The following is a 21,878-nucleotide window of genomic DNA, read 5'->3' on the forward strand; positions in this document are numbered from 1 at the left end:
GGACTTTGCTATAGTCCCACTAGTGCAAAGACATTTGCAGAGCACGTCTGCCTGCATTGCACACTCAAACTTTTTAAAACTAAGCAATTTTACTAGCAAACACTCAGTGTACCTAGTGGCATCCTAAACGTGGCTATTGGACTTTGCTATAGTCCCACTAGTGCAAAGACATTTGCAGAGCACGTCTGCCTGCATTGCACACTCAAACTTTTTTAAACTAAGCAATTTTACTAGCAAACACTCAGTGTACCTAGTGGCATCCTAAACGTGGCTATTGGACTTTGCTATAGTCCCACTAGTGCAAAGACATTTGCAGAGCACGTCTGCCTGCATTGCACACTCCAACTTTTTTAAACTAAGCCATTATACTAGCAAACACTCAGTGTACCTAGTGGCATCCTAAACGTGGCTATTGGACTTTGCTATAGTCCCACTAGTGCAAAGACATTTGCAGAGCACGTCTGCCTGCATTGCACACTCCAACTTTTTTAAACTAAGCCATTATACTAGCAAACACTCAGTGTACCTAGTGGCATCCTAAACGTGGCTATTGGACTTTGCTATAGTCCCACTAGTGCAAAGACATTTGCAGAGCACGTCTGCCTGCATTGCACACTCAAACTTTTTTAAACTAAGCCATTATACCACTAAAAAATTATTATTATATTATTATATCACTAAAAAACTTAGGCAAAGGTCTAGGGCTGCAGAGCGGCGGTGGAAGAAAACGCACTCCCAGGAAGACTTCACCACATTCAAAAATGCAATTCACACATTTCGTTCAGTCCTCACCTCCGCTAAACACGATTACTTCAGAAACCTCATATCCTCTCTAACACACAACCCCAAACAGTTATTCAACACTTTCAACTCCCTCCTTCGCCCACCACTGCCCCCTCCAACCTCCCTCATTTCTGCAGAAGACTTTGCCACCTATTTCCAAGAAAAAATCGACCTAATAAGGCAAGTCTTCTCTGCTCAGCCACCACAACCCCTTCATGTAGCTGACCACTGCCCCTCCCCCATAAACTTCCTCCCCACCATCACCGAAGGAGAGCTTGCACGTCTGCTCTCAAAAGCGCACCTCACCACCTGCGCACTTGACCCCATGCCATCCCACCTCCTTCCCAACCTCACCACCATCCTTATTCCAGCCTTAACCCATCTCTTCAACCTATCTTTAACGACTGGAACCTTCCCCTCTGCCTTTAAACATGCAACAGTCACACCTATCCTAAAGAAACCTTCCCTCGATCCAACCTCTACTACCAGCTACCGCCCCATATCACTACTCCCACTTGCCTCAAAACTCCTGGAACAGCATGTCCATGCTGAACTTTCCTCCCACCTCTCCTCTAACGCTCTCTTTGACAACCTACAGTCCGGCTTCCGTCCACATCACTCCACCGAAACTGCCCTGACTAAAATCACAAATGACTTGCTTACTGCCAAAGCGAACAAGCACTTCTCTATACTCCTACTCCTAGACCTGTCCTCAGCCTTCGATACCGTTGACCACTCCCTCCTATTACAGACCCTCTCTTCCCTTGGTGTCAGAGATCTTGCCCTCTCTTGGATCTCTTCATACCTCTCAAATCGCACTTTTAGTGTCTCCCACTCCCACACAACCTCTTCATCCCACCATCTCTCTGTTGGCGTCCCTCAAGGCTCTGTCCTAGGACCCCTACTTTTCTCTATCTACACATTTGGCCTGGGACAACTCATAAAGTCCCATGGCTTCCAATACCACCTATATGCCGACGACACCCAGATCTACCTCTCTGGCCCAGATGCCACATCTCTGCTGTCCAAAATCCCGAAATGTCTATCTGCTATATCCTCCTTCTTCTCCTCTCGCTTCCTAAAGCTCAATGTGGCCAAAACTGAACTAATCATCTTTCCTCCGTCTCACCTACACTCTCCACCTAATCTATCTATTACAATAAATAACACCACGCTCTCGCCAGTACCCAAAGTTCGCTGCCTCGGAGTGACCTTTGACTCTGCCTTATCTTTCATACCACACATCCAATCCCTCACCACCTCCTGCCGTCTTCAACTCAAAAATATTTCCAGAATCCGCCCTTTCCTCAATTTGCAATCAACTAAAATGCTAGTGCATGCCCTCATAATCTCCCGCCTCGACTACTGTAACATCCTCCTCTGTGGCCTCCCTGCCAACACGCTTGCCCCTCTCCAGTCCATCCTTAACTCTGCTGCCCGACTTATCCACCTCTCTCCTCAATACCACCCCGCTTCTCCTCTCTGCATGTCCCTCCACTGGCTTCCAATCTTCCACCGTATCCAATTCAAACTTCTAACACTGACCTACAAAGCTGTGCATAATCTTTCCCCTCCGTACATCTCCGAACTACTCTCCCACTACACTCCAACACGTCACCTCCGGTCCTCCCAAGATCTCCTCCTCTCCTCCTCTCTCATTCGCTCCTCACACAACCGACTCCAAGACTTCTCCCGAGCATCCCCAGTCTCCTGGAACTCGCTGCCTCAACACGTCAGACTATCCCCTACCCTTGCAAACTTCAAACGGAACCTGAAAACGCACCTGTTCCGAAATGCCTACAATCTACAATGAACTCGCTGCCGCCCGACCACCGTGCGGAGCTGCCGCCCGACCACCGTGCGGAGCTGCCGCCCGACCACCGTGCGGAGCTGCCGCCCGACCACCGTGCGGAGCTGCCGCCCGACCACCGTGCGGAGCTGCCGCCCGACCACCGTGCGGAGCTGCCGCCCGACCACCGTGCGGAGCTGCCGCCTGACCTACACCCCACCTATTGTCTCCTCCCCATAATCCTATAGAATGTAAGCCCGCAAGGGTAGGGCCCTCTTCCCTCTGTACTAGTCTGTCTACTGTAACTTGTATACGTATTTTGTATGTAACCCCCTTCTCATGTACAGCACCATGGAATTAATGGTGCTCTATAAATAAATAATAATAATAATAATTATACTAGCAAACACTCAGTGTACCTAGTGGCATCCTAAACGTGGCTATTGGACTTTGCTATAGTCCCACTAGTGCAAAGACATTTGCAGAGCACGTCTGCCTGCATTGCACACTCAAACTTTTTTAAACTAAGCAATTTTACTAGCAAACACTCAGTGTACCTAGTGGCATCCTAAACGTGGCTATTGGACTTTGCTATAGTCCCACTAGTGCAAAGACATTTGCAGAGCACGTCTGCCTGCATTGCACACTCAAACTTTTTTAAACTAAGCAATTTTACTAGCAAACACTCAGTGTACCTAGTGGCATCCTAAACGTGGCTATTGGACTTTGCTATAGTCCCACTAGTGCAAAGACATTTGCAGAGCACGTCTGCCTGCATTGCACACTCAAACTTTTTTAAACTAAGCAATTTTACTAGCAAACACTCAGTGTACCTAGTGGCATCCTAAACGTGGCTATTGGACTTTGCTATAGTCCCACTAGTGCAAAGACATTTGCAGAGCACGTCTGCCTGCATTGCACACTCAAACTTTTTTAAACTAAGCAATTTTACTAGCAAACACTCAGTGTACCTAGTGGCATCCTAAACGTGGCTATTGGACTTTGCTATAGTCCCACTAGTGCAAAGACATTTGCAGAGCACGTCTGCCTGCATTGCTCACTCCAACTTTTTTAAACTAAGCCATTATACTAGCAAACACTCAGTGTACCTAGTGGCATCCTAAACGTGGCTATTGGACTTTGCTATAGTCCCACTAGTGCAAAGACATTTGCAGAGCACGTCTGCCTGCATTGCACACTCAAACTTTTTTAAACTAAGCAATTTTACTAGCAAACACTCAGTGTACCTAGTGGCATCCTAAACGTGGCTATTGGACTTTGCTATAGTCCCACTAGTACAAAGACATTTGCAGAGCACGTCTGCCTGCATTGCACACTCAAACTTTTTTAAACTAAGCAATTTTACTATCAAACACTCAGTGTACCTAGTGGCAACCTAAACGTGGCTATTGGACTTTGCTATAGTCCCACTAGTGCAAAGACATTTGCAGAGCACGTCTGCCTGCATTGCACACTCCAACTTTTTTAAACTAAGCCATTATACTAGCAAACACTCAGTGTACCTAGTGGCATCCTAAACGTGGCTATTGGACTTTGCTGTAGTCCCACTAGTGCAAAGACATTTGCAGAGCACGTCTGCCTGCATTGCACACTCAAACTTTTTTAAACTAAGCAATTTTACTATCAAACACTCAGTGTACCTAGTGGCAACCTAAACGTGGCTATTGGACTTTGCTATAGTCCCACTAGTGCAAAGACATTTGCAGAGCACGTCTGCCTGCATTGCACACTCCAACTTTTTTAAACTAAGCCATTATACTAGCAAACACTCAGTGTACCTAGTGGCATCCTAAACGTGGCTATTGGACTTTGCTATAGTCCCACTAGTGCAAAGACATTTGCAGAGCACGTCTGCCTGCATTGCACACTCAAACTTTTTTAAACTAAGCAATTTTACTATCAAACACTCAGTGTACCTAGTGGCAACCTAAACGTGGCTATTGGACTTTGCTATAGTCCCACTAGTGCAAAGACATTTGCAGAGCACGTCTGCCTGCATTGCACACTCAAACTTTTTTAAACTAAGCAATTTTACTAGCAAACACTCAGTGTACCTAGTGGCATCCTAAACGTGGCTATTGGACTTTGCTATAGTCCCACTAGTGCAAAGACATTTGCAAAGCACGTCTGCCTGCATTGCACACTCCAACTTTTTTAAACTCAGCCATTATACTAGCAAACACTCACTGTACCTAGTTGTATCCTAAACGTGGCTATTGGACTTTGCTATAGTCCCACTAGTGCAAAGACATTTGCAGAGCACGTCTGCCTGCATTGCACACTCAAACTTTTTTAAACTAAGCAATTTTACTAGCAAACACTCAGTGTACCTAGTGGCATCCTAAACGTGGCTATTGGACTTTGCTATAGTCCCACTAGTGCAAAGACATTTGCAGAGCACGTCTGCCTGCATTGCACACTCAAACTTTTTTAAACTCAGCCATTATACTAGCAAACACTCACTGTACCTAGTTGTATCCTAAACGTGGCTATTGTACTTTTGTCTATTCACAGTATTGGAACGATATTTGCAGCACGTCTGCCTGCATTGCACACTCTAACTTTTTTAAACTCAGCCATTATACTAGCAAACACTCACTGTACCTAGTTGTATCCTAAACGTGGCTATTGTACTTTTGTCTATTCACAGTATTGGAACGTTATTTGCAGCACGTCTGCCTGCATTGCACACTCAAACTTTTTTAAACTCAGCCATTATACTAGCAAACACTCACTGTACCTAGTTGTATCCTAAACGTGGCTATTGTACTTTTGTCTATTCACAGTATTGGAACGATATTTGCAGCACGTCTGCCTGCATTGCACACTCAAACTTTTTTAAACTCAGCCATTATAATAGCAAACACTCACTGTACCTAGTTGTATCCTAAACGTGGCTATTGTACTTTTGTCTATTCACAGTATTGGAACGATATTTGCAGCACGTCTGCCTGCATTGCACACTCTAACTTTTTTAAACTCAGCCATTATACTAGCAAACACTCACTGTACCTAGTTGTATCCTAAACGTGGCTATTGTACTTTTGTCTATTCACAGTATTGGAACGATATTTGAAGCACGTCTGCCTGCATTGCACACTCAAACTTTTTTAAACTCAGCCATTATACTAGCAAACACTCAGTGTACCTAGTTGTATCCTAAACGTGGCTATATTACTTTTGTCTATTCACAGTATTGGAACGATATTTGCAGCACGTCTGCCTGCATTGCACACTCAAACTTTTTTAAACTCAGCCATTATACTAGCAAACACTCACTGTACCTAGTTGTATCCTAAACGTGGCTATTGTACTTTTGTCTATTCACAGTATTGGAACGATATTTGCAGCACGTCTGCCTGCATTGCACACTCAAACTTTTTTAAACTCAGCCATTATACTAGCAAACACTCAGTGTACCTAGTTGTATCCTAAACGTGGCTATTGTACTTTTGTCTATTCACACTACTGCAAATCTATGTGCAGCACCTCTGCATGACAACCTCCTGCTCTGTTTTTAATAAGCTATAATGATAGCACAAAATACTGCCATTTAGTGGCATCATAGAACTGGCTGTTGTATTCCATTAGTGCCCCACTGGTGACAAGCTATTTCTAGCACCTCTACATCACACCCTCATGCACATTTTGCTATGCTAATGTTATAGCAAACTCATGGAATTCATTGCTGCATTTCATAATTCGGAGGGATAGAAAGTCAGGCTTCCTTTAGCTTTTCCTTCTGTTCATAGACAGCATCTCCAAGACAAATTTCCCCTCCACGTCTAAGTGTGGAGAGGCAGCTAGTGCGCATGCGTGTGCCGATGTACCCCAGCTGCAGCATAATTCTAGTGTTTCGCGTAGTGAGTATGCTCAGCCTGACTGTGTTATTCCTGACGCTAAGTCTTCTTTTCGGGATACAGCGCATGCTCCCACACTAAGTGTGAAAAGCCTCTTTGCACAGGTGCTTGCATTCCGTGCCGGGTCTAAGTCCTGTTTTGTGCCTAGACACCATGCTAAAGCTGATAGTCTTTTTTCAGAGACTGTATTTCATGCTACTGAGCATGCTCAGGCACTTCCTGCATCAGAGACTAGGTCCGGTAATGAACTCTTTGGCCCTGGCCCTGATGTGGGGGTCCCATATAGACCACAGGGCATCAGGTGTCCTCCCAAATGGCTTGCAGAGGCCCACACCTATGACTTGTCACCGCATTATTGATGGTCAGACGATGACTGGTGAGGTGTTTGGGTCATGGCAGCCATGAGGTCATCATTGAAGTTGCGTTTCCAAATAGGACGCTAGTTATGCCACTCATGACGTGTCACTCTACTTTTGTCTCCAGGAGGTGCATTGTGGTTCACCCTGGTTTGGGGCGGACCCAGGTTATAAAAGGGGCTGGAGCCAACAAGGAGGTGCGCAGTCTTCTATTATGCTCCGAAAGAGCACACCTCCATGTGTTGAACCCATTGCGGCTTTAGGCCAGAGGTAGGCAGGGATAGGGTGGTGGATGCAGGCCGCCACCACAGTTGGTAACGCAGAACGGTTAAGACCAGCTCCTGTCCTAACAGTCCTGCTTGTGCAGCCCAGTGGCATTAACAGGCCTGCTGCTGCTGATGCGCCTGCTGTCCACAGGTGTGGCCCCTACGCACATGGTCAGCGTACTCAATGGCCCCTGTGTTGTTAACAGGGAGTTCCTGGGCTGGGTGGGCATGTGGACCCTGTGACGCTAACAGGGCTCACAGTCTCCAGATCAGAATGGCGTCTAACTCGGTTCAGGCTACTATTAGTTTCATAGCCACACAGCTCTGTATCCTCCACCAAAACTTCAAGTTGCCAACCTCTCCTTTTCCAACTGGGAGCACGGTGGACACTGACTGCTGATGGGGATATATACCTTTGTCTTTCTTTTCTTATTAATTTTCGTTATATAGCGGTCACAGATTATATACCACTTTATCCAAATCTGCCAGTCCCACTGTAACAGATGTTGTTTCTTCAGCAAATGTAACAGTTGCTTAACCACCAAATCCACGGACCAAAACTTTTTGCCCCTTTCCAACACACCTGTTCCCCTTTCCAACAGCATCTGTCCTTTTTCAACTCATTTTGGGATATGACCAAAAGTGCAACTGTGCTGGGACACCGTACTCAACGCCATCTCAGCACAGCAGCCATCCCTCGGTCCCTCCGATGTGGACAAGTAAAAGACCATTTCCTCCTATCCATGACAAAGCATTGAGATTCACTCTGTGCAGCACTGGTGTTTAGTGGAAAAGTAGATCTAAGATTGCGTACCACATTCTGCAGATACTCCTGTATACGTGCGTCTATTTCTATGGCAGGAATTAGTTCGCCAAATTTTGTCTTGTACCGGGGATCTAACAGTGTGGCAACCCAGTATTCAGGATTACTTCAAATTCATACAATACGAGGGTTATGTAGGTAGTGCAGCAAGAAGGCGCTCATGTGTCTTGTGCATCCAGGAGGACCAAGTCCTTGGTGTGTTGGTGGCAGAGAGGTGAGAATCGTGCATCCTTCCTCTGCCCTCTACCCACAACCTCGCACAACCGAAATGTGAGCAAGCTCTCACTCATCTGCTGAGTCTTCCATGCCCATCGCCAGTTCGTCCTCCATTTCTTCATGGGCTCCTGCACTTTCATCAACACTTTTTGCTGATACTATTCGCCCTTGTTAATCCCTCTCCCTCACCATGACTGCCGCATAGGTGCCGCTGACCATCTGGACCTCGTAGATCTTGTTATCCCTTCCGCATATGACTCCTCCTGTACTTCCTTCCCTTCCTCTTGTCCCAACACCTGACTCCGAATAATAATTACAGTGTGCTCCATCATGTAGATGACCAGAATTGTCACGCTGAGAATGACATTGCCAGTGCTAAACATCTTCGTCGACATTTGTGAACTGTGTAGCAGGGTGCATAGGTCCTTGATCTGACACCACTCCAGCAGCGTGATCTGCACCACCTCTTGATCAAGTTATCCCAGGCTATATGTCATACCGTATTTCAGCAGGGCTCTGCGGTGCTGCCACACACGCTGCAACATGTGCAGATTCAAATTCCTGCGTGTGGGCACTTCGCATTTCAGGCGTTTAACCACCAGACCTAAAGACTTCTGTAGCGACGAAAGTTGTTGAGCTGCTGTGTACGCACGATGGAAGTGAGCACATAGCGAGCGTGCACGCTGCACAAGGCCATGTAGGCCGTGATGGTGTTTTAAAAATTGCTGGAGAATTAGGTTCAACACGTGAGCCATACAAGGCACGTGTGTCACATTGCCCTGACGATGGCCCGCAGCCAGGTTTGCATCATTGCCGCACACGGCTGTTAAGTCACCAACGGAGTCCGCTCCGTCAATTTGTACTACGGTCGCCAGGTTACAACGTGTTCCTTTCATGAATAGTGCTGATGATGGGAGAGGAGTCCATGCCAGCGGCGCAGGTGGACGCAGGTTATGCTCACCCACTGGGCTGCATTACCTTGACAGATGCAGAATCTCTGGCTGAATGTAGCTGGTGGGTATCTCACAGATGAAATACCATCATTCAGCTACAACCAATGGGAAGACACCACACCCTTTTTTATGCCCATCCTGTCTGCAGACCACTGCCAGACATAGCTATGAACCTCTGGTTAATTTTACCCCCAGTTCAGTTTTATGATTTTGTGTGCTTGTTACCTGACTACTTTTCCTGCTTGCTGTTTATGTACCTTGTTGTCCGATCCGCATTTCACCTCTGCTTGTTTTCTGATTAAGTCCTGGCCGTCCCATTCTGTTCCTGTTCCTCAATTAATGTTTTGACCCTGCCTGACTCCTATTCTCTGGAATAGCGGTGTGACTCACATTTCCCATACATTTCAAAGTAAAACTTTGACCGCCTGATGGCATTGAGCTCTGCTGCCAGCATAGTAAGGAGGTGTGTGGTAGTCCTTGTGCGCAGTTGCTTGGAAGGGTGGCCTGACCACACAGGGTTTGCGCCAAGGTGGAGGACCCACACGAGGTTGAAGAGGCAGAAGCAGTGTATTAACTTCTACATACAGAACAAGGATTGAAACAACTCGTGGGGACGGCAAGACTTGTACAGCAGACCCTTCTCCATCTCTCACCATAGTTTGCCAGTGCCCAGTCAGCAACATGTAACGTCCCTATCCATGCTTACTGGTCCAAGTATCGGTGGTGAAATGCACCTGTTCACACACAGAGTTTCTCAAGGAAGCGGTGATGTTGTGTGCGACATGCTGGTGTAGCGCAGGCACACCTTTCTTAGAAAAGTAGTGGCGAGTGGGCATCTGGTACTGGGGCACAGTGACAGACATAAGGTCTCTAAAATCCTGTGTGTCCACCATGCGGAAAGGCAGCATTTCCGTAGCCAAGAGCTTTCAGAGGGATAAAGTCAACCTCTTAGCTTTGTCATGGGTCGCAGGAAATGGCCTTTTATTTGTCCACATCTGAGGGACAGAGATCTGGCTGCTGTCTGTAGACGGTGTTGAGTAGGGTGTCCCTGGAAAAATGCAGGTTTGTGAGGAAAGTGCAGGCGGAGACATGATGTTGCCTTCATCTTGCCTTCAGATCTGTTCATCTTGTATCATTTTTAAAAAACACAGCAAGCAAGGGTTACTCCAAGCGGAGCCTCCCTTTTTTCCAAAAATTGTGCCCCACACACACCCACCCATTCAGTGGCAGCACTTGTGACCTAGTTGCAAACAGGATGTTTTGATTTGCATCAAGCACATTCCAAATCCACAAGCATTTACTCTCCCCAGGATGACACAGGGGTAGTAAATTCCTTGTGGATCCATGACTTGTTCATTTTGATGAACATCAGTCTGTCCACATTGTCACTGGACAGACGCGTGCGCTTATCTGTCAGCACACACCCAGCAGCACTGAAGACACGTTCAGAGACAACGCTGGCAGCTGGACACGACAAAATCTTCAAGGCGTAACTGGAGAGCTCTGGACATTTTTCTAGATTTGAAGCCCAAAAGGAGCAAGGCTCCATTTGAAAAGTCATTGCATCGATGTTCATTTGGAGATACTCCTGTATCATCCTCTCCATCCGTTGACTATGTGTCAGACTTGTTGTCTCTGGTGGCCTTGCAAAGGAGGGTCTAAAAAAATTATTAAAAGATTCCATAAAATTGCTGTTACCAGCACCAGATCCGGTCCTACTGGTACGGGTAGACTGTTGAAGATGACGAGGCCGTCCCATGTTTGTCAAGTTACAACTGGAAGAATCACTCCCTTCACCTGCACGGTTGTTTGGTGGAAAAGCCGAGCTAAGATCGAGTAACAGCTTCTGCTGATACTCCTGCATACGTGCGTCCCTTTCTATGGGTGGAATTATGTCACAAAATTTGGACTTGTACCGGGGATCTAATAGTGTGGCAAGCTAGTAGTCATCATCACTTCTAATTTTGACAATACGAGGGTCATGTTGGAGGTAGTGCAACAAGAAGGCACTCATGTGTCTTGCGCAGCCATGCGGACCAAGTCCACACTGTGTTTGTGGCATAGAGGTGCTAACCGTTCTTTCTTCCTCTGACATCTCCACCCAACCTCTTTCAACTGAAATTTGACCAAGCTCCCCCTCATCTGCTGAGTCTTCCATGTCCATGGACAGTTCGTCCTCCATATCTTCATGTCCTCCTGCACCTTCCTCAACATCTCGCCTGCTACCATGCGCCCTTGTTGATCCCTGTCCCCCATGGTCCCATGCCTGCCGCGTTGGTGATGATGAACGTCTGGACCTTGGTGATGTTGTTGTCTCTTGCGCATATGAATCCTCCTGTAGTTCCTCCCCTTCCTGTTGCCCCACCCCCTGACTCCGAATAGTGTTTAGCGTGTGCTCCAGCATGTAAATGACTGGAATTGTCATGCTGATAATGGCATTGTCAGCGCTAAACATATTCGTCGCCATGTCGAAACTGTGCAGAAGGGTGCATAGGTTCTTGATCTGAGACCACTCCATCAGGGTGATCTGCCCCACCTCTGCATCTCGTTGGCCCAGGCTATACGTCATGACGTATTGCACCAGGGCTCGATGGTGCTGCCGCAGTCGCTGTAAAATGTGGAGAGTCGAATTCCAGCGTGTCGTCACATCGCATTTCAGGTGATGAACAGGCAGACCGAAAGACTTCTGGAGCGATGCAAGTCGCTCAGCAGCGGTGGTTGAACGGCGGAAGTGAGCAGACAGACTTCGTGCCCTGTTCAGAAGGCCATCTAGGCTGGGATAGTGTGTTAAAAATTGCTGAACAACAAGGTTCAACACGTGAGCCATACAAGGCACATGTGTCACCTTGCCCAGGCGAAGGACGCACCCAGGTTTGCATCATTGTCGCACACGGCCTTATCAGGCTGCAGGTTGAGTGGAGACAACCATTTATTAAACTCAGTCTCCAGAGCTGCCCACAACTCAGCCGCTGTGTGACTCTTATTTCCAAGACATTTCAAGCTAAAGACCGCCTGATGCCGTTGCGCTCTGCTGCCAGCATAGTAATGAGGGGTGCGTGATTCCTTCTGCGCAGTTAGAACGCTGGAGGCCTTACTAGGCAGGCTTTGGGCGAAGGTGGAGGACCCAGACGAGGTGGAGGAGGCAGAAGCAGTGGCGGAACTTGGACAGACAGAGGATTGACACACAAGTCGTGGGGATGGCAAGACTTGTGCAGCAGACCCTTCATCATCTATCACCATAGTTACCCAGTGCCCAGTCAGCGACATGTAACGTCACTGTCCATGCTTACTGGTCCAAGTATCGGTGGTGAAATGCACCCATTCACACACCGAGTTTCTCAAGGAAGCGGTGATGTTGTGTGTGACATGCTGGTGTAGCGCGGGCACACCTTTCTTAGAGAAGTAGTGGCGACTAGGCATCTGGTACTGGGGCACAGCGACAGACATAAGGTCTCTAAAATCCTGTGTGTCCACTAGGCGGAAAGGCAGCATTTCGGTAGCCAACAGCTTACAGAGGGATAGAGTCAACCTCTTAGCTTTGTCATGGGTCGCAGGAAGTGGCCTTTTATTTGACCACATCTGAGGGACAGAGATCTGGCTGCTGTGTGTAGACGGTGTTCAGTAGGGTGTCCCTGGAAAAATGCAGGTTTGTGAGGAAAGTGCAGGCGGAGACATGATGTTGCCTTCATCCAACGTTGGTGCTATCGATGTTTGAGAGAGCTGTACACAATCACTTGTTTCCCCTTCCAAACCAACTGACGACCTACCAAGCAAACTGCCTGTTGCGGTTACAGTGGTGGAAGTTGTGGGTGGAAAAACAGGTGTGACAGCTGTCCCCACAGTCCTAGAAGATGACGAGCGCGCGGATGCACTGGAAGGGGCAGGCGGTGGATGGTTGGCTCCGCTAGGCCGCATTGCAGCACGGTGAGCTTCCCACCAGGCCATATGATATTTATTCATGTGACGATTCATGGAAGAAGTTGTCAAACTGCTGAGGTTTTGACCTTTAGTAAGATAACCATGCCAAATGTTACAGATCACATAATTAGGGCGATCTTTTTTTATGTCAAAAAAGGACCAGGCTAGGCAAGGCTTAGAGGCCATGCGACCTGTTGATCCACCCCGAATAATGCTCAGAGGCAGAGTGGTGGCTGAGGATGCAGTTGTAGACGTGCTACCAGTGCTCCGACTGTGTCCAGGAAGGCGCAAGGTTACTTCGACGTCAGTTGCATCCTCCTCCACCGCCTCTGTTGACCTCCTCGAGTGTCTGACTGTGGGTTGACAGTAGGTGGGATCTAGGACTTCATCATCAATTGTTGTGTTTGCACTCCCCTCCCCCTCAGACCGAGCCTCTTCTTGCCCTGACCGAATATTTAAGTTGTCATCCCAATCGGGTATCTGAGTCTCATCTTCATCAGTATGTTCCTCATTGTCTATAACCACAGTTGTTGGAAAGGCAGCATTTTGGTAGCCAACAGTTTGCAGATGATGAAAGTCAACCTCCAAGCCATGTCATGCCCTTCTAAAAGCATGTAAAACACAGCGAGGGGACTCCAACCACAGTCTCCCTCGTTGCCACTAACTGGGCCACACACACCCCACTTGACCGGCATCGGTTGACCCCCCCTTTTGAAAAAGAAAAAGATGCTTTGCATGAAGCACTCTCAAAAATACGCGTGCCTTTCCCGTCCCCTGGCTGACCCAGGGGAAGAAAAGTCCTCTGAGAGCCATGACTTGTTCATCTTGGTTCTTTTAGAAACACAGCGAGGGGACTCCAACCACAGTCTCCCTCGTTTCCACTAACTGGGCCACACACACCCCACTTGACTGGCATCGGTTGAGCCCCCTTTTGAAAAAGAAAAAGATGCTTTGCATGAAGCACTCTCAAAAATACACGTGCCTTTCCCGTCCCCTGGCTGACCCAGGGGAAGAAAAGTCCTCTGAGAGCCATGACTTGTTCATCTTGGTTCTTTTAGAAACACAGCGAGGGGACTCCAACCACAGTCTCCCTCGTTGCAACTAACTGGGCCACACACACCCCACTTGACTGGCATCGGTTGACCCCCCCTTTTGAAAAAGAAAAAGATGCTTTGCATGAAGCACTCTCAAAAATACGCGTGCCTTTCCCGTCCCCTGGCTGACACAGGGGAAGAAAAGTCCTCTGAGAGCCATGACTTGTTCATCTTGGTTCTTTTAGAAACACAGCGAGGGGACTCCAACCACAGTCTCCCTCGTTGCCACTAACTGGGCCACACACACCCCACTTGACTGGCATGGGTTGACCCCCCTTTTGAATAAGAAACAGATGCTTTGCATGAAGCACTCTCAAAAATACGCGTGCCTTTCCCGTCCCCTGGCTGACCCAGGGGAAGAAAAGTCCTCTGAGACCCATGACTTGTTTATCTTGGTTCTTTTGGAAACACAGCGAGGGGACTCCAACCACAGTCTCCCTCGTTTCCACTAACTGGGCCACACACACCCCACTTGACTGGCATCGGTTGAGCCCCCTTTTGAAAAAGAAAAAGATGCTTTGCATGAAGCACTCTCAAAAATACACGTGCCTTTCCCGTCCCCTGGCTGACCCAGGGGAAGAAAAGTCCTCTGAGAGCCATGACTTGTTCATCTTGGTTCTTTTAGAAACACAGCGAGGGCACTCCAACCACAGTCTCCCTCGTTGCCACTAACTGGGCCACACACACCCCACTTGACTGGCATCGGTTGACCCCCCCTTTTGAAAAAGAAACAGATGCTTTGCATGAAGCACTCTCAAAAATACACGTGCCTTTCCCGTCCCCTGGCTGACCCAGGGGAAGAAAAGTCCTCTGAGACCCATGACTTGTTCATCTTGGTTCTTTTAGAAACACAGCGAGGGGACTCCAACCACAGTCTCCCTCGTTTCCACTAACTGGGCCACACACACCCCACTTGACTGGCATCGGTTGACCCCCCCTTTAGAAAAAGAAACAGATGCTTTGCATGAAGCACTCTCAAAAATACGCGTGCGTTTCCCGTCCCCTGGCTGACGCAGGGGAAGAAAAGTCCTCTGAGAGCCATGACTTGTTCATCTTGGTTCTTTTAGAAACACAGCGAGGGGACTCCAACCACAGTCTCCCTCGTTGCCACTAACTGGGCCAGACACACCCCACTTGACTGGCATCGGTTGACCCCCCCTTTTGAAAAAGAAACAGATGCTTTGCATGAAGCACTCTCAAAAATACGCGTGCCTTTCCCGTCCCCTGGCTGACCCAGGGGAAGAAAAGTCCTCTGAGACCCATGACTTGTTCATCTTGGTTCTTTTAGAAACACAGCGAGGGGACTCCAACCACAGTCTCCCTCGTTTCCACTAACTGGGCCACACACACCCCACTTGACTGGCATCGGTTGAGCCCCCTTTTGAAAAAGAAAAAGATGCTTTGCATGAAGCACTCTCAAAAATACACGTGCCTTTCCCGTCCCCTGGCTGACCCAGGGGAAGAAAAGTCCTCTGAGAGCCATGACTTGTTCATCTTGGTTCTTTTAGAAACACAGCGAGGGGACTCCAACCACAGTCTCCCTCGTTGCCACTAACTGGGCCACACACACCCCACTTGACTGGCATCGGTTGACCCCCCTTTTGAAAAAGAAAAAGATGCTTTGCATGAAGCACTCTCAAAAATACGCGTGCCTTTCCCGTCCCCTGGCTGACCCAGGGGAAGAAAAGTCCTCTGAGAGCCATGACTTGTTCATCTTGGTTCTTTTAGAAACACAGCGAGGGGACTCCAACCACAGTCTCCTTCGTTGCCACTAACTGGGCCACACACACCCCACTTGACTGGCATGGGTTGACCCCCCTTTTGAATAAGCAACAGATGCTTTGCATGAAGCACTCTCAAAAATACGCGTGCCTTTCCCGTCCCCTGGCTGACCCAGGGGAAGAAAAGTCCTCTGAGAGCCATGACTTGTTCATCTTGGTTCTTTTAGAAACACAGCGAGGGGACTCCAACCACAGTCTCCTTCGTTGCCACTAACTGGGCCACACACACCCCACTTGACTGGCATCGGTTGAGCCCCCTTTTGAAAAAGAAAAAGATGCTTTGCATGAAGCACTCTCAAAAATACACGTGCCTTTCCCGTCCCCTGGCTGACCCAGGGGAAGAAAAGTCCTCTGAGACCCATGACTTGTTCATCTTGGTTCTTTTAGAAACACAGCGAGGGGACTCCAACCACAGTCTCCCTCGTTTCCACTAACTGGGCCACACACACCCCACTTGACTGGCATCGGTTGAGCCCCCTTTTGAAAAAGAAAAAGATGCTTTGCATGAAGCACTCTCAAAAATACACGTGCCTTTCCCGTCCCCTGGCTGACCCAGGGGAAGAAAAGTCCTCTGAGAGCCATGACTTGTTCATCTTGGTTCTTTTAGAAACACAGCGAGGGGACTCCAACCACAGTCTCCCTCGTTGCCACTAACTGGGCCACACACACCCCACTTGACTGGCATCGGTTGACCCCCCCTTTTGAAAAAGAAACAGATGCTTTGCATGAAGCACTCTCAAAAATACGCGTGCCTTTCCCGTCCCCTGGCTGACCCAGGGGAAGAAAAGTCCTCTGAGACCCATGACTTGTTCATCTTGGTTCTCTTAGAAACACAGCGAGGGGACTCCAACCACAGTCTCCCTCGTTTCCACTAACTGGGCCACACACACCCCACTTGACTGGCATCGGTTGAGCCCCCTTTTGAAAAAGAAAAAGATGCTTTGCATGAAGCACTCTCAAAAATACACGTGCCTTTCCCGTCCCCTGGCTGACCCAGGGGAAGAAAAGTCCTCTGAGAGCCATGACTTGTTCATCTTGGTTCTTTTAGAAACACAGCGAGGGGACTCCAACCACAGTCTCCCTCGTTTCCACTAACTGGGCCACACACACCCCACTTGACTGGCATCGGTTGACCCCCCCTTTTGAAAAAGAAACAGATGCTTTGCATGAAGCACTCTCAAAAATACGCGTGCCTTTCCCGTCCCCTGGCTAACCCAGGGGAAGAAAAGTCCTCTGAGAGCCATGACTTGTTCATCTTGGTTCTTTTAGAAACACAGCGAGGGGACTCCAACCACAGTCTCCCTCGTTGCCACTAACTGGGCCACACACACCCCACTTGACTGGCATCGGTTGACCCCCCCTTTTGAAAAAGAAAAAGATGCTTTGCATGAAGCACTCTCAAAAATACGCGTGCCTTTCCCGTCCCCTGGCTGACCCAGGGGAAGAAAAGTCCTCTGAGAGCCATGACTTGTTCATCTTGGTTCTTTTAGAAACACAGCGAGGGGACTCCAACCACAGTCTCCCTCGTTGCCACTAACTGGGCCACACACACCCCACTTGACTGGCATGGGTTGACCCCCCTTTTGAATAAGAAACAGATGCTTTGCATGAAGCACTCTCAAAAATACGCGTGCCTTTCCCGTCCCCTGGCTGACCCAGGGGAAGAAAAGTCCTCTGAGACCCATGACTTGTTCATCTTGGTTCTTTTAGAAACACAGCGAGGGGACTCCAACCACAGTCTCCCTCGTTTCCACTAACTGGGCCACACACACCCCACTTGACTGGCATCGGTTGAGCCCCCTTTTGAAAAAGAAAAAGATGCTTTGCATGAAGCACTCTCAAAAATACACGTGCCTTTCCCGTCCCCTGGCTGACCCAGGGGAAGAAAAGTCCTCTGAGACCCATGACTTGTTCATCTTGGTTCTTTTAGAAACACAGCGAGGGGACTCCAACCACAGTCTCCCTCGTTTCCACTAACTGGGCCACACACACCCCACTTGACTGGCATCGGTTGAGCCCCCTTTTGAAAAAGAAAAAGATGCTTTGCATGAAGCACTCTCAAAAATACACGTGCCTTTCCCGTCCCCTGGCTGACCCAGGGGAAGAAAGGTCCTCTGAGAGCCATGACTTGTTCATCTTGGTTCATTTAGAAACACAGCGAGGGGACTCCAACCACAGTCTCCCTCGTTGCCACTAACTGGGCCACACACACCCCACTTGACTGGCATCGGTTGACCCCCCCTTTTGAAAAAGAAAAAGATGCTTTGCATGAAGCACTCTCAAAAATACGCGTGCCTTTCCCGTCCCCTGGCTGACCCAGGGGAAGAAAAGTCCTCTGAGACCCATGACTTGTTCATCTTGGTTCTTTTAGAAACACAGCGAGGGGACTCCAACCACAGTCTCCCTCGTTTCCACTAACTGGGCCACACACACCCCACTTGACTGGCATCGGTTGAGCCCCCTTTTGAAAAAGAAAAAGATGCTTTGCATGAAGCACTCTCAAAAATACACGTGCCTTTCCCGTCCCCTGGCTGACCCAGGGGAAGAAAAGTCCTCTGAGAGCCATGACTTGTTCATCTTGGTTCTTTTAGAAACACAGCGAGGGGACTCCAACCACAGTCTCCCTCGTTGCCACTAACTGGGCCACACACACCCCACTTGACTGGCATGGGTTGACCCCCCCTTTTGAAAAAGAAACAGATGCTTTGCATGAAGCACTCTCAAAAATACGCGTGCCTTTCCCGTCCCCTGGCTGACCCAGGGGAAGAAAAGTCCTCTGAGACCCATGACTTGTTCATCTTGGTTCTTTTAGAAACACAGCGAGGGGACTCCAACCACAGTCTCCCTCGTTTCCACTAACTGGGCCACACACACCCCACTTGACTGGCATCGGTTGAGCCCCCTTTTGAAAAAGAAAAAGATGCTTTGCATGAAGCACTCTCAAAAATACACGTGCCTTTCCCGTCCCCTGGCTGACCCAGGGGAAGAAAAGTCCTCTGAGAGCCATGACTTGTTCATCTTGGTTCTTTTAGAAACACAGCGAGGGGACTCCAACCACAGTCTCCCTCGTTGCCACTAACTGGGCCACACACACCCCACTTGACTGGCATCGGTTGACCCCCCCTTTTGAAAAAGAAACAGATGCTTTGCATGAAGCACTCTCAAAAATACGCGTGCCTTTCCCGTCCCCTGGCTGACCCAGGGGAAGAAAAGTCCTCTGAGACCCATGACTTGTTCATCTTGGTTCTCTTAGAAACACAGCGAGGGGACTCCAACCACAGTCTCCCTCGTTTCCACTAACTGGGCCACACACACCCCACTTGACTGGCATCGGTTGAGCCCCCTTTTGAAAAAGAAAAAGATGCTTTGCATGAAGCACTCTCAAAAATACACGTGCCTTTCCCGTCCCCTGGCTGACCCAGGGGAAGAAAAGTCCTCTGAGACCCATGACTTGTTCATCTTGGTTCTTTTAGAAACACAGCGAGGGGACTCCAACCACAGTCTCCCTCGTTGCCACTAACTGGGCCACACACACCCCACTTGACTGGCATCGGTTGACCCCCCCTTTTGAAAAAGAAAAAGATGCTTTGCATGAAGCACTCTCAAAAATACGCGTGCCTTTCCCGTCCCCTGGCTGACCCAGGGGAAGAAAAGTCCTCTGAGAGCCATGACTTGTTCATCTTGGTTCTTTTAGAAACACAGCGAGGGGACTCCAACCACAGTCTCCCTCGTTGCCACTAACTGGGCCACACACACCCCACTTGACTGGCATGGGTTGACCCCCCTTTTGAATAAGAAACAGATGCTTTGCATGAAGCACTCTCAAAAATACGCGTGCCTTTCCCGTCCCCTGGCTGACCCAGGGGAAGAAAAGTCCTCTGAGACCCATGACTTGTTCATCTTGGTTCTTTTAGAAACACAGCGAGGGGACTCCAACCACAGTCTCCCTCGTTTCCACTAACTGGGCCACACACACCCCACTTGACTGGCATCGGTTGAGCCCCCTTTTGAAAAAGAAAAAGATGCTTTGCATGAAGCACTCTCAAAAATACACGTGCCTTTCCCGTCCCCTGGCTGACCCAGGGGAAGAAAAGTCCTCTGAGACCCATGACTTGTTCATCTTGGTTCTTTTAGAAACACAGCGAGGGGACTCCAACCACAGTCTCCCTCGTTTCCACTAACTGGGCCACACACACCCCACTTGACTGGCATCGGTTGAGCCCCCTTTTGAAAAAGAAAAAGATGCTTTGCATGAAGCACTCTCAAAAATACACGTGCCTTTCCCGTCCCCTGGCTGACCCAGGGGAAGAAAGGTCCTCTGAGAGCCATGACTTGTTCATCTTGGTTCATTTAGAAACACAGCGAGGGGACTCCAACCACAGTCTCCCTCGTTGCCACTAACTGGGCCACACACACCCCACTTGACTGGCATCGGTTGACCCCCCCTTTTGAAAAAGAAAAAGATGCTTTGCATGAAGCACTCTCAAAAATACGCGTGCCTTTCCCGTCCCCTGGCTGACCCAGGGGAAGAAAAGTCCTCTGAGACCCATGACTTGTTCATCTTGGTTCTTTTAGAAACACAGCGAGGGGACTCCAACCACAGTCTCCCTCGTTTCCACTAACTGGGCCACACACACCCCACTTGACTGGCATCGGTTGAGCCCCCTTTTGAAAAAGAAAAAGATGCTTTGCAGAAAGCACTCTCAAAAATACACGTGCCTTTCCCGTCCCCTGGCTGACCCAGGGGAAGAAAAGTCCTCTGAGAGCCATGACTTGTTCATCTTGGTTCTTTTAGAAACACAGCGAGGGGACTCCAACCACAGTCTCCCTCGTTGCCACTAACTGGGCCACACACACCCCACTTGACTGGCATGGGTTGACCCCCCCTTTTGAAAAAGAAACAGATGCTTTGCATGAAGCACTCTCAAAAATACGCGTGCCTTTCCCGTCCCCTGGCTGACCCAGGGGAAGAAAAGTCCTCTGAGACCCATGACTTGTTCATCTTGGTTCTTTTAGAAACACAGCGAGGGGACTCCAACCACAGTCTCCCTCGTTTCCACTAACTGGGCCACACACACCCCACTTGACTGGCATGGGTTGACCCCCCTTTTGAATAAGAAACAGATGCTTTGCATGAAGCACTCTCAAAAATACGCGTGCCTTTCCCGTCCCCTGGCTGACCCAGGGGAAGAAAAGTCCTCTGAGACCCATGACTTGTTCATCTTGGTTCTTTTAGAAACACAGCGAGGGGACTCCAACCACAGTCTCCCTCGTTTCCACTAACTGGGCCACACACACCCCACTTGACTGGCATCGGTTGAGCCCCCTTTTGAAAAAGAAAAAGATGCTTTGCATGAAGCACTCTCAAAAATACATGTGCCTTTCCCGTCCCCTGGCTGACCCAGGGGAAGAAAAGTCCTCTGAGACCCATGACTTGTTCATCTTGGTTCTTTTAGAAACACAGCGAGGGGACTCCAACCACAGTCTCCCTCGTTTCCACTAACTGGGCCACACACACCCCACTTGACTGGCATCGGTTGAGCCCCCTTTTGAAAAAGAAAAAGATGCTTTGCATGAAGCACTCTCAAAAATACACGTGCCTTTCCCGTCCCCTGGCTGACCCAGGGGAAGAAAGGTCCTCTGAGAGCCATGACTTGTTCATCTTGGTTCATTTAGAAACACAGCGAGGGGACTCCAACCACAGTCTCCCTCGTTGCCACTAACTGGGCCACACACACCCCACTTGACTGGCATCGGTTGACCCCCCCTTTTGAAAAAGAAAAAGATGCTTTGCATGAAGCACTCTCAAAAATACGCGTGCCTTTCCCGTCCCCTGGCTGACCCAGGGGAAGAAAAGTCCTCTGAGACCCATGACTTGTTCATCTTGGTTCTTTTAGAAACACAGCGAGGGGACTCCAACCACAGTCTCCCTCGTTTCCACTAACTGGGCCACACACACCCCACTTGACTGGCATCGGTTGAGCCCCCTTTTGAAAAAGAAAAAGATGCTTTGCATGA

At 48.8% G+C, this 21,878-nt stretch overlaps 1 protein-coding gene across 1 annotated transcript in view; it reads right to left on the bottom strand.

The window, feature by feature from the left end:
* The window catches only part of LOC142243062 (cadherin-19-like), a 409,385-nt gene that overhangs the window by 110,895 nt on the left and 276,612 nt on the right, over positions 1–21,878 (bottom strand). The gene's annotated exons all lie outside the window — the stretch shown is intronic.

The sequence above is a fragment of the Anomaloglossus baeobatrachus genome, chromosome 6 (assembly GCF_048569485.1).
Source record: "Anomaloglossus baeobatrachus isolate aAnoBae1 chromosome 6, aAnoBae1.hap1, whole genome shotgun sequence".
In the NCBI taxonomy this organism is placed as follows: Eukaryota; Metazoa; Chordata; class Amphibia; order Anura; family Aromobatidae; genus Anomaloglossus; species Anomaloglossus baeobatrachus.